Source organism: Haliotis cracherodii, unplaced genomic scaffold (genome assembly GCF_022045235.1).
Source record: "Haliotis cracherodii isolate W230 unplaced genomic scaffold, xgHalCrac1.p SCAF_27, whole genome shotgun sequence".
NCBI classification, from domain to species: domain Eukaryota; kingdom Metazoa; phylum Mollusca; class Gastropoda; order Lepetellida; family Haliotidae; genus Haliotis; species Haliotis cracherodii.
The window spans coordinates 4,919,763-4,934,110 of record NW_027266283.1 but is presented as its reverse complement, the minus strand read 5'-3'; the positions used below and the strand labels follow the sequence as shown (position 1 = coordinate 4,934,110).

The following is a 14,348-nucleotide window of genomic DNA, read 5'->3' as shown; positions in this document are numbered from 1 at the left end:
GACTGAAACCACTGGTTCAGAAGACACGTTATTCCAGTTGTATTGTGATGAAGTGAAATCGGGATTCAGAACATGCTCCAGATGAATTGCAACTAGTAGCTGTGGTCTCTGGTATTTGATTGAAGTTGGGAGCTTTTGTAAGTTTTCGGATCAAGTCAGTGAAGCTTGAATGTCTATATTGCCCCTTTGCATATCATAGTTGAGATGAGTGAGTGAGTAAGTATGATTTTACACCGCCTTTAGCAATATACCAGCAATATGAGGGCAAGGGACACCAGAAATGGACTTCACACATTGTCTCCATGTGGGGAATCAAACTCGGGTCCTTGGCGTGACGGGCGAACGCTTTAACCACTGGGCTATGTCGTCACCCAGGATGATCTTGGCTGTGGTTTGATACAATATACGTGGTGGCTTGTTTGGAAATGAGCTGTGGAGCTCGTCTCTTTTTAAATCTGTGTTTCTAGCACCTTCTCAGTGTTACGATCTGCAGTTACAAACAGAAGCATCCCATTTGCCTTTCCTCACAAATATTGTTACACTCGAGAAAATGTTAAATTCTGTTTAAACGGCGTTTAGGACAATTCACAAACTGATTCATCGTTTGATTCCAAAACACCAGACACAAATGTTACCACTAAAATAGATGTTTGCCTGTAGACAATAACAGGAATTGTACTTGTTCATACAAGAAATAAATATCACATACCAAACAACTCATAAACATGTATCGAATTAAATTTTTGGAAACTAAGTCATGGCATAATTATGTCTTTCCATCAGAGCCAGACGCGCTGACATTACATTGCGGCTATAGCTAGAGTATATGCAACGCAGGCAACATGTGCGATTTTATCATTGCAAAGTAGGGTCGTTTTTTTCTCCGATATCGTAATCTCTCCTCGACGTACCTACTTATACGAAACACAAGAAAGAAGATTGTCTGTCTCATTTCGATTTTGTTCTTCGGATGAAGAGGTTTCTCATTAAATCTTCCAACATATGTTGGATTAGACGTGATAGATTAGACGTCCTTTCTGCGTTACCTAATCACAAACACGGATCTACCGGAAGAGACTGACATCAGCTGTAAACATTGTCCTTGGTTTATTTTGTACGTGTTGACGACCGAGTTCAATATATGAGAACATGAACTGCGGACGTTGCGCCAGCGATATGCGGTGTTCCCACATGGCGGTTAATATTAGGTGGGGGCACGGGTGGCCCAGTCGTCTAAGGCGCCGCGATTCGCTGTGCAGAGTTGCGTTCCTTGGGCACGCCAGAAACCTATGATTGTGGGTTCGAATCCCGGTTCGCCCCGATTAGGTTTCTAGGTTTGTCAGCACCTTACCCGTGCTCGTGGGTCTCACCGAAGTGGTAAACGTCTGAGACCTGCGGGCGGTCGGGTAGCCTAGTGGTTAAAGCGTTCGCTCGTCACGCCGAAGACCCGGGTTCGATTCCCGACATGGGTACAATGTGTGAAGCCCATTTCCGGTGTCCCCCGCCGTGATATTGCTGGAATATTGCTAAAAGCGGCGTAAAACCAAACTCACTCACTCACTCACTCTGAGACCTGCATCACTTCGGGCTTTCCTCCCACATTAAGCTGACACGCCATGATATAACTGGAATACTGTTAAAAGCGGCGTAAATCCCAACTCACTCACTCACTTTATATGAGGTACTAATTTCCGAATGTCATACAGCTATCAGTTATTAATAATTTACATTTCGTTACATTGGAGTGAGTGAGTGAGTTTGGTTTTACGCCGCTTTTAGCAATATTCCAGCAATATCACGGCGGGGGACACCAGAAATGGGCTTCACACATTGTACCCATTTCGGGATTCGAACCCGGGTCTTCGGCGTAACGAGCGAACACTTTAACCACTAGGCTACCCGACCGCCCCTCGTAATATTGGATCATGATTTCCTTTCACATATAGCTGAAATGCCGTGATATAACTGGAATACTGTTAAAAGCGGCGTTAAACACAACTTACACACTCACGCACTCATTGGATCAGAAGGACCCTCATAATATATTGAGTCAATTTACAGGGAAAATATAACGCATGCTATACCAAGTTATTCATGTGATCAGGCTACTGCGCAACAAGATTCTCGTGTTATATTCGGGGGCACGGGTGGCCCAGTCGTCTAAGGCGCCGCGATTCGCTGTGCAGAGTTGCGTCCCTTAGGCACGCCAGAAACCTATGATTGTGGGTTCGAATCCCGGTTCACCCTAATTATGTTTCTAGCTATATCAGTCAGTTCGTTATATGCGTGTTCGTTATAACCGTAGTTTACTGTAATAATGCTACCAGGTGTTGGCGAACACCGTTGTGCTGCAGTAGTTATCCTCCAAACAGCCTTTGTCTTAATTACTAGCCTAATGGCCTACTTTCTTGTACAGCAACGGATATTGACTGTCGCGTCGCTCCGTGTTTCAGCTAGTATAACTGGACAAGGCCCACGCACGCACGGATCTGCCTTACCTCATATCTTATGAACGTCAGATAACCGCGCATATTATCGCAATTGATACCAAGATTGACATCTTCCCATTCACGTTACCAATTCATCACCACAAGTGGGGGAATAATCTGTACTTCACGTATTTATGATATTCCCGGTGTCCCTTTGGAACTATTCGTCTTGTTCGCGTGGCGCGTCCGGAATATATCACACTCATAATCATTTAGCGACGTCATATTTAGTGTCTCGAACTTCAATTACGCTCTGGGATTGCTTCGTAACCTTACGAGAAGAGAACCCAATACTCATATTGCCACGCTTGTTGGGGTCAGATTGTCGAGACGTTTCCACTATTGAATTACCTTGATTCTCCATGTGACGAATCACAGACCTACGGTTGCTCTGATGTTGATTTGTGACATGACGTGGACCGTTTGGCTGACCGCGAAGTGAAGGAATACAGATATATACAGCTATGTTGCATCAGCTAAAAACATCATTTTAAAGTAGTGAGCGGACTGGGCTTGACGCAGCACTATTCCGGCCATGGAGTTAGACCCGTGAAGATCCGGCGTGGAATAGGTCTTCAGCAACCCATGCTTGCCGCAAAAGGCGACTATGCTTGTCGTAAAAGGCGACTAACAGGATCGGGTGGTCAGGTTCGCTGACTTGGTTGATGCATGTCATCGATCCCAATGGCGTGGATCGATGCTCATAATATCAATCAATGGATAGTTTGGTCCAGAATCGATTATTAACAGATCTTTGATCATGAGTCCCAGATATGCCCAGGTAGTATACTGCATGATTTATATCATAGTTATAAATTGGATCTGAACGAAATTGTTAACGTCAACCTGTTCCAATTTTCCTCCGGAGCTGGCACAATGTGATACACCAGAAACATCTTCGATCCCAAACTGACTTACCCTAACTTTTATACGGTTTCATCATTTCTGAATGCAAGGAACATTCCACACTGGGATTGATAGGATCACGTTTTGTCTGTTCTTTCTATAGGTACTGCGTCGGGCTTTTATGGTTGATTTAATCCTTGGGACTACTTTTATTATTTTCCACAGTTCTTCAGACGGGGTCAAGTTTCCTAAATCTGTCTTGATTGACTCTTATCCTCTTTATGGTATCGCGTGTCTCCAACCAAATATCATGCTTACACCTTCCTTCCAGCTCAGACTAATTAAATGCAGGGCTTGTCTTATGCCCTAGTATCCGTCAAAGTCTTAATCTAATTTAGTCCATACTAAGACCATTTGTGTTTCTGAAAAACAGCTTTGATGAGCACGGCCGGGCCTAGGCGACGTTATTGATAGAGCCCGGATGAGTTCCTTATCGATTGCAGTCGCTACCTGTGCTATCGGGAACATGAAGGCTCTGTTAGGCCTAAGATATCTCCTTGACATTTCTACTTATCCTGTTAGAAGTGGTCTCAGAGATCGAGAAGGGGCATACTACCCTACTGACGCCGGGCCCTGACGGATACTGCCGCCATCAAAGGTTTCCAACAGTCAAAGGGTCATGCATTTTTAGACAAGACGCTGTGCAATTTAACACTTGCATGACTAATGGCTTGCTGTTCGCTGGTTGTTTCTGAGATATATGTCAGCCGTCATAGCGGTTCATATTATTTAAAAAATCTAAATTATATAAATATGATTTATCGTCCAAACCTGCCACTCACGGGAGATATCGCTTGGGTGAGATCAACGAATGAAAATGCATCCGAATGCTTGCAGCCCATTTTGACGTCATCGTTTGGGATGTCACAATCCGCTACTGAAGCTTGTTAGCAGTGCTCATTACTGTTTACACAAAGAAACAGATGGAAGAAGGATTTAGGTGATACATATAAATCTCACTCTCGTGTATTTTGATATAAAAAATATCATCAATCGACATTTCCATATAAAAAGACTCTCAGGTGAGATTCTTAATGTGTAATGTGATCTGATGCCCTATAAAGGGATATAATATAATATACTTTTTTAAATATACAGTCAAATCCTAAACTCTGGGACCTAACAGTTCTGATGAACTGTTAGGTCCCAGCAAACCATTGTTATTACTATTATAACACGGTTGTGTCGAATTCCCGGTTATATCGAACTCAATTGATGGTCTCTATTGTTACAAATGAGTTCAAATTTTCCCTGAAATGTCGAACTGAAAATCGTGAACATTTTATCAAGTTCAATGTCCTAAACACAATATAAACATAAACTTAAGAATCTGACAACAACAAAGATGGGTTCTTAAATTCATAGTTTTACAAAAGTGTTTTAAGTATGCTTGCGGGTCCTTGTATTCGCCTTGTCGCATCTGTGTATGAACATCCCCAAATCCGGCCTTCTGTTGCCACCTCGGCAGTAGGTACAGGTGGGTTGGTTGGTTGGTTGGTTGGTTGGTTGGTTGGTTGGTTGGTTTGTTGTTTAACGCCGAACTCATATTCCAGCTATATGACGGCAGTCTGTAAATAATCGTGTCTGGACCAGACAATCCAGTGATTAATATCATGAGCATCGATCCACGCAATTGGGATCGATGACATGCATCAACCAAGTCAGCGAGCCTGACCACCCGATCCCGTTAGTCGCCTTTTACGACAAGTACAGTCGCCTTTTGCGGCAAGCATGGGTTGCTGAAGATCTATTCTACCCCGGATCTTCACGGGTGGGTTTCTTTCATGCACCTGACATTATACATTGTACGTAAATAGGAGCAAAAGGATGGAATTTTGGAAGCAACATACAATTTGTTCTTTCTTCATTTCGTAATTGTTTCTATATCATATATCTATATCAGTGTTCCCGACTCCGTTGTGTAGTGGACAGAGCGTTTGCTCAGGGAGAAAGGTCGGTGGTGGTTCGATCCTAAAAGATGGTTCTTGGCTTGGAGACTGTATACCTTGTCTGTGTGGGGTATCCATGTTAAACTGCGGCATGGTATATCATTGGAACGGCATAAAAACCGACAAGTACCTGCAGACACACACTGACACACATACACACAGCGATACACACACACACACACACACACACACACACACACACACACACACACACGTGGGTTTGCGTTGCTAAATAAGTGCAACAATCTTAAACGCGAAGTTAGGCTTCATTTCACCTCCGTTCACCTATATATTTCTTGGCACTTGTTTGCGATTTCATCATCGATCATCGACTATCATGAATGTGTTACAAGTAGTATGTACTCTAACTGGCCACCGTCGAAAGACAGAAGTACTGTTCTACGGCGTTAGGCAGCAAACAAACACTAATATTTTTCCAGATATTACACGTCAAGGGGACTTGCCAGCCATAGAATGTTTCAAGATTGTATTCCCTCAATGAAAATCGTTAATTGTTTCAGTGAGGTCCCTGCTTAAGGATAGTCTTGCCTTGTCGAAAAGGACAATTTGTGCTCAGGGGATATTGGTGTTAACCGCTAATTGCGTTTAGAGGAGTGACACTGGGTTCCCCGTGAGGATATATCAACACAGTTTACACATCTGCCGTATCAAATATTTCCATACATTCAAATTACACGATGACAATGTGGATGATTTAAGAAACGATTGTCTTGTCAACCGTCTGATTATGTGACCGACAAGCAGGTCCGATACTTCGCTCTTTTAAAGAAACACACTCCTCCAAATAAACCATGTTATACAATATACATTATATCATTGTACTATCCACATTTCTAACCATACACTTGTCGTGATATTATACTAAAATATTATACCATATATCTGTCAAAAGCTCAGATGCGACATATCATTTTCTTGCTTGTGGTACAGTCCCGTTTGATCCTTAACGTCGGCCTTGAAGGTAGAGTTTTAACAAATCTGAAGCTGATACAGAAAGTGAACCCATGTTAACATTTCTTGTTGCCTGTTTATGTGAACAAGCTTAAAGGAAATAACCGATGTTTTATGTCAGTTATCTTTGTAAATAAATAATGATTGTGTTGATTGAGGTGATAATGTGCTGTTCAATATGTCAAACATTTGTTTATTGAAATAACAATACATGAACTACGAATAGTAGTATGTCAACCCATTGAAGTATGAAGCCCACAAATACGCCCCGTGGGAAAAGCTTGAAATGGCCAACAGATTTATCTTATAAATACAGCTGCTAGATTAAAAAAAACACCAAAAAAAAACATGCCTTAGAAAGTGAGTGATCACCTCCAGCATGTATACATTCAGTAGACATGCTCCGTGTTATTAATTCAGATTAATAACACAGTATCGATTGTCAGCCGATCCGATAGAAAGTCGTGAATTAATATGTTCAAATCATATGCTTTTTGTGTGCAAAAAACAAAAATATCATCATTTCTGTTACAGCGATGTGGTCAAGGCCGCTTCAGACAGTTTAATCAATAGGCTCTGAATTATGTAGTTTCTGTCAGTCGTATGGTTTTGAATATAGTGAGTAGTGAGTTACTTCCAATTGTATTCAAATGGTTAAATATCAGCAACGTCACTTCAAATGAACGTGGTCAACAAAGTGATAAACGTGTACGACCTATCTCGTTTGGGATTTCCTGCCACATTAAGCTGACTCACAGATCAAAACTGAAATGCTGTTTAAAGCGGCGTTAATCCAAACTCAAAAAACTCTTTTACTTTGATTGCGTTCTGAAATGTACACTAAGAAACCCATCAAAGAAGGTGCTCGTTTCGAGATTCTGATTGAGGTGAATAGAATGTGACGTGCCTTTCAATGTTTCTCCCCAGGCGCTGTCTACGTGTTTCCATGAAGTAACTGCCTTCAACGCGGATAAGGAGTAACTGACATGATCATCTAGCTGCACATCTAGGTTCGGTAAGTGTAGAACACCTCCCTGTATTTACCTACCCTTAGTGGATACAAACACTGTAAATACGCATCAGTAGATCCTCAAGTCTTTGGTCATGAGACCCGTGAAGATCCGGGTTAGAATAGATCTTCAGCAACCCATGCTTGTCGTAAGAGGCGACTAACGGGATCGGGTGGGCAGGTGGTCAGCTTGTCATCGTATCCCAATTGCGCACATCGATGCTCATGTTTTATTCACTGGATTGTCTGGTCCTGATTATTTACAGACCGCCGTCATATAGCTGGAATATTGCTGAGTGCAGCGTTAAATAACAAACAAAGAAACAAACACAACAAGCACTATGTACACTCAAACGCAGTAATCATCATAACTGTTGTCCATTCCCGGCATTATCTACATGTAGGTATTGTTGATATGCCTCGAAACTACAGTTATCTAATCAATATATACTACTCAAAATAAGTTTAAGGAGCATGCGATTTTTCAATGTAATATAGTTGATCTGTCATGGCATGCGTGACAGATTAACTATTTGTAATTTGAAAGAATCGGATGATCTTTAACTTCTTTTGAGTAGAATAATATTACAACGAAACATTGTTAACACGCCTCGAGTGATATCGTCTGTATTAACAAAATGATTAATGAACCATGGTTTCGGAGAAATAATCCTTTGGATATATTGACGTAGGCAACATGATGTTATTATGGTTTGGTTTCCGGGCAAATGGGGATCCCTACTAACGAGGTATCTCATATTTTGTGAGTACGAGTCACAGATCCATCTTTTTATTTTTTTTATTTTTTTACTTTTTTTTAATCCATGTTGATTATGATTATTGTTTGGTCAACACTATACCCATACAGTTCAGTTTATGTTTTTCCGTTCGTGCATGCATGTCTGCTGATTTGGAGTTTTCTTTCTTACATTTCTCAATGTCGTTTTTTGTTAGTCGTAAACATTTTTGTGAGTAAATGTGTACCTTAACGTGTGGCAAATGTATGTAAAGTACATGTGTTCCCACCTATCAATGTTACTTATTTGCATGTCAAACCACAACTCCACCAGAAGGATTTCGTCAAAGCCAGTGTCTATTTGAGGGGTCTAGGATTAAAAGGGCTTGGTGCCCGAATTCTTGAAAGAGCAGCAGGTCCGTTTGATCCTGAACCCCTCAATTTCTAGTCAGCACTAACCAAGGATGATGCGATGCTTAATTTCCTTGTCACCACTAACAGTAACGCTCCCTGGTCTCAGACATAACAAGGATCTGTTGCATCACCCTGAAGAAAACTAACAAAGGATGACAACCTTGTCTATCACTTATCTGGCATCAATAATTGAGGCTTGTCTTCTCGTCTATGGCACAGAACAATTACAGCTTGGCTACTTCCAAGATACCTTCCGTAACAAGAGTCCAACAAAGCCTTCACAAGGACACAATATGCACCGTGAAAGGCCGGCGTTTAATTACAGTTGCCGTAAAGGACCCACGGTAACTTGCAACTTATACAAGTCATTCTAACGGACATAAGTACAGGCAGCTGGTAGATGTTCAAAACCTGTTACACGGCGTTCTTCTTCGCAGACTGACGTTTTGATGTTGGAGTTCTTTAAAGAAAGGAAAATGAGTTGCAAGTTGTTAGACCACGATATGCACCTTTATGTCCCAGCAAACCGAGTTACATTTACGCGCGGGTTTAAAGCTTCTTTGTGCATGATTACAATGGGGTTTTGCTTCCCAAAGACCATTTTGCCAGTATACGTGTCATAAGACAAAGGATGGTGATAAGCTTCAGAAGACTGCCATTCACGGCATACGTATATATCACCGCTGACCACCAATGGATACATTTTGACATATGTTAAATATGGATATCTTGAAGCATCTTTCTGAATCCTGAATCTCGCGTGCAAGGTGATCTCAAGTTAGTGATCTGGCGCTGCTGTGAAAATCGTTGCAGTTATCATGGCATGGTTGCTTTAAGTGGGAGAAAAATCATTTTAGAAGCACTTAAGACGTATATCATTTGCGTGAAACCTAGGATTACTTAATAGAGAAATCATGATAATCAGTTGATTCTACTTCCGAAACTCCCAGATTCGAGTGATTTCTCGACTTAAACTACGTTACGGTTGATATATAATCTTTTTCAAAATTTCAAGTTTGTGATTTGTGTCAGTTTTACGTTCGGAAGGGCCAGTGAATGCATGGCTCATAATCAACATCAATCAAAATAGAATGACCTTTTGTAATGTTTCAAAGGAATTACTATGGTGCTGACAGACAGGGCTTTTGATCATCGATTATCGTGGATTCGACCATCATGTCCCGGCAGTTAAGCGACTTGACAACAAGGTCTATTGTGCCACATTCAACATAGTGAAAGAGTTTGATTTTACACCGCTTTCAGCGATATACCAGCAGTATCACGGTGGGGGACACCAGAAATGGGCTTCACACATTGTACCCATGTCGGGAATCGAACCCGGGTCTTCGGCGTGGCGCTTTAACCGCTAGGCTACCCGACCGCCCCACATTCATCATATAATACGGAAAAAAAAATACGGAAACATGTAACTGCCGAAACATATTGTCATCAAACTGAGTCACCATAATGACATACATAAAACAGGTATGCTAAATAAGACAGGGGTTGAGACGGAGAGGCATTTTGCTTCTTCTTTGGACAAGGTGGAGCGTATTGAACTCTATATTTGCCTGATCCTAATATGTATCAGACCCTTAGATTAGAACTCGCAGACAACAGATTCCTGGATTAATCAGTGACTGTGTGAGCTTTGAAGAATCAGCAGTTATGCGAGGAAATGCCATGGCTTCATACGCACCTGTAATCAGTTGAGAGTTTCAGACATCCAGCAATCTTTTGCATCTTGGAAAGATTTGCAGGGACATTGATCTTGGCTTCATGTGATTAAAGGTAGATGTAGTGCTCCAAAAGTGTGCTCCTGAGACCCATTTGATATCCAACGGAACAATAGGATTAACTCTGCCACGTTCGTGTTTGAATGAATCCTCATACGTTCCTTTCATTCCAATTGAAACACCAGTGTTGTCTTTAATTAAGTTTGTGGAAAAGACCTTGGAAGCCAGCGCTGTAATTTGCTGTCTGAAAGAGGGAAAGTTGGAACAGAGGATTAGAGAGCATCTAGAAATCACGTTAATCCTTTGCAAGATAGTAGATATATCGTGGATGAGATGTCAGACAATGGATGCTCTAATTTGTCGCAGAACGGTATGGTAACGACTTGATAGGAATGAAAGATACAATCCCAGTGGCGTGTTAATAGTGAAATGAGATACCCTTGGGTCTAAACAGACCCATTTGTTTTATTAATACAGGCCTCCGTTCAAAATCGAGTAAAATTGGAGCATGGAAATATATAACGTTTCAAACAGGCTCATTGATTTCAGAAATGCATTCCCCGAGTAAAATAAAGGAAATTCTGTAAAAACAAATGCCCTTGGGAAGAAACAGACCAATCTAATTTCGAATCTAAGCTGACTGTTTACTTTCAGTTATTCACACTTAAGGAGCTTTAAACATGTTTGAAGAAAAAAGTAAGTTTGGTTCAGCCCACCACAACACGGGATGGCTGTAATGCTTAACAACAAACACTTTGTCAAGAATACTTTGATGGCCATGTACAGTCCCAGTGGTGAAAAATTTCACGCCAATATTGAACTGATTTGAGCTTGAATCAAGTAAATGTCCCAAAACGTTCCATAAAGCCATTGTTTTCCTACTGTGCCAAATGGTATTGCATTTTGAAGGAAAAAGCTATCGTAAATTGCACCAGGGAGTTCTTTTGCTTGAGTATCGAGATAAACACACCATATTTCTACATACATATGCGTGGATATCGTAGTGAACCGATAAACCTTAACAGGACAGTTATCCTTGTGCTTGTGTTAGAAGTTTGCTCCAGCAAGGCGCGTTATGAAATAATTCCGTGTGGGTTATGATTTTAACGCCAATGTATATGTTCAAACCGTGAAGAACTGAACGCAGTTCAGTCAACCAAGATGGCGTATTGGTTTCAGTGAGGTCTATCGGAATTATAGACCGATGTCGACGCTCGGACAATATAGAAAACTCAGACATTTATGTTGCATAAATCCCGTATCGGTGATCTCTTTCGACTGTCACCTTTAGTCACCTTTGGAACATGTTTTTCTAAAAGAATGTGCTTTGTCCACGGCCGAACACAGATTCCCCTGGGTAAAAAGAAGATTTAGTTGTCTAACTCTTCAGAGGAACAGAAAGTCGCTACGTTGTTCAACGTCAGCGCAACATGAGGACAGCTAATTGTAGGTGGAGGAACTAGAAGAGTACCAGCTTCTGGATGTACGTTTGAAGTCGCACAGCCTCATTTCACAGAAGTCCCACGTGCAAACGGGACCTTTTGAACACAGCAAGATTGATGAATTGTCAAGTATATGTTTACTGTTTCTCTGTGGTAACCCTGTTCATATGCACAATGTAGATCTCGGTTTATTTTCGTTTCTTTTGCTTTTGAGGAGCTTTCGACGGGGTGTTCGATTTAGTAGCATGTCTATGGTATTTGCTTTATTTCACTTTACTTTACCCGTGTGTGGTCGACAGATACTTGAATTTGGCATTCACCTATTTCTGTCACTCGTAGGTATTTCATCTTACGTGTATAACATCTTAAATTTTGACGGTTGGTCGTTTAGAGTTTTCCTGAAGTAGGCTGAAGTGATGTAAATCCAATGCTGTTGATGTAAAAGGAATTTCATTGAAATGGAACATGGAATTTACATTGCAATTGAGAGGAATGTGAACGGAAGATGAAGAGGAAACACTTATTGACAGGGCTGTCACTCAAACCATTGATTCTAAAATGAAGGGTACTTTAGTTGATTTTTTGCCTGACCAGCATTTGCAAAATGTTCGAGATAAAAAGTTTCTTTCAAATTGCTGGGAGTGACAAGCAGATCATTTTAAAAAGTATGATGAACCTCAAAGTATTATATTGATAGTTGATAATAGAAATGCTAACGTTTCGTTGACACATAAAAAGAAACAGGTTAAGAGTTGTAAACGGTTGATAAAATGTAATGTATTAAGCCCATTTTAGTACCGACATGCTGCAATATTATCTCAACAAATGAAGACTAGATTCTGTTGAGATAAGAAACTAAACAGTTTAAGAGTAGTATAAGGTTGCCAAAATGGAATGTATTGAGCCAATTTTGGTACCGACATTCTGCAATATAATTTCAGGAATATGAATACTTTGTTTTTAAAATGTAGCTTTAAAAATCCTCTTATTGAATGTTGGTATGTTTTACGAGCGTCACAGATGTCACAGAGTTATTTATCACGTATATCTGTCGGAATATGATAAACAGCTGCCAAACCAAATTATAATAGAAAATGAAAGGGAGTTTGTGCTTGTATTATGAGTTGTGTGAGTTTATTTCATTTAAATATTATTTTAGGTGGAATTGGATACCGGAAATATTCAAATCAATTCGTATCAATATTTATCTTGATACGTGTATTTTTTTCATAATCCGAAATGTGAAAAAACGTACCATTCAGCTTGGCAAACTGGAAACCACTTTAATCAAATATGGAGCTTGATCAATAGTCACAGCAACTGATTTCACAGCCTGGTAACGGGGCGGGTTCAGTTATCACGGAAGCACATGACATTATCCATGCAACAAGACGTCATCGCCGTCCAGTGCATGACAGTCTTTCCGTCACAGTTGAGCCCATTCACCCTTTGAGTTTCCAACTGCGTGATATGAGCTGAACGTTCGTGTATACATCTGGACCTTCGGTCACATGGTGTACACGCTCGTAAAATCCCGCACACCGCTAATGTCACGTGCAACTCGTTATACAGCCCAGCGTAGAAATATACTGGAAAAAAACCAAGTTGGGAATTTTGAATATTTTTGGAATATGTTTGTGAAACTGTGTGCTCACTGTTCACTACAAAAAAATATTCCCCAAATATTAATGATCCCTCTCTTGTTTTGTTCAGTATAGAATAAGAAGTAATTTAAACATCTCTAATCTTCCTAAATTATCTTAAACGAAAACCCATCTCTAACTTTGAAAGTATTGAAATATGGATTAGCGTTTCCTTCGCTGAATCAAAATTTGCTTGTTACAGACTATGATTTCGACTGGTTTGATTTGTGTTCGGCTATGTTCTCGCTGCACGTTGCGAAAGGACACCTTTCGGCGGATCGAAGAATTATATAGAAAGACATTCTTTCTTTTTTATTGTCCAATCTACCCTTTGAGACCGAATGCCGAGAAGGAATGAAACAGTAAACATGCAGCTTCGCCGGCCTGTGTTTTTTTTCGGTCGCTAGGGTCTCACAAAATCCATGTCTTCGGGTTTTATTCTCATCAGCATTTTTCCAACTATGTCTTCCCATTCTCAGGGAACTAATGTTTGAATCTGGCGGTATTTGACCATGTCATATGAAACAGGGAGTTTCTCCCGCACATATTCGTTCCGGTTCGTTACAGTCCGACTGTTGCAGTTCGTCTCGTCTGTTGGCTTGATTGACAGGTCATATCAACTTTTTTATGATCCTACTCCCCGTTAATGGCTACTGACTGATGAGGGCGTGTCAGTTGGTTTGTTGGTTAGTTTGTTGTTTAACGCTGCACTCAGCAATATTCAAGCTTTATGACGGCAGTCTGTAAATAATAGAGTCTGGACCAGACAATCCAGTGATTAATATCATGAGCATCGATCCACGCAATTGGGATCATGCATCAACCAAGTCAGCGAGCCTGACCACCCAATCCCGTTAGTCGCTTTTTTACGACAAGCATAGTCACCTTTTACGGCAAGCATGGGTTGCTGAATACGTGCATAAATTAAACAATTCATGTATGTATTGCTATACGTGGAATGTTTATCATTCGTTTCATTTTTATCTGCTGTGATATATACAACTGTTTTGGTTAAACTATTGTAGATAACACATGTTTTCATTGTCGAATTT

At 40.7% G+C, this 14,348-nt stretch overlaps 1 protein-coding gene across 3 annotated transcripts in view; it reads left to right on the top strand.

The window, feature by feature from the left end:
- LOC139473225 (cholecystokinin receptor type A-like) overlaps positions 1 to 14,348 on the top strand; it is a 141,617-nt gene that overhangs the window by 104,350 nt on the left and 22,919 nt on the right. For all 3 annotated transcript variants that reach the window (XM_071255751.1, XM_071255753.1, XM_071255752.1), the window contains one exon: positions 7,244 to 7,331. The gene's annotated coding sequence lies outside the window, so the exon portion shown is untranslated. The remainder of the gene's footprint in view (positions 1 to 7,243; positions 7,332 to 14,348) is intronic.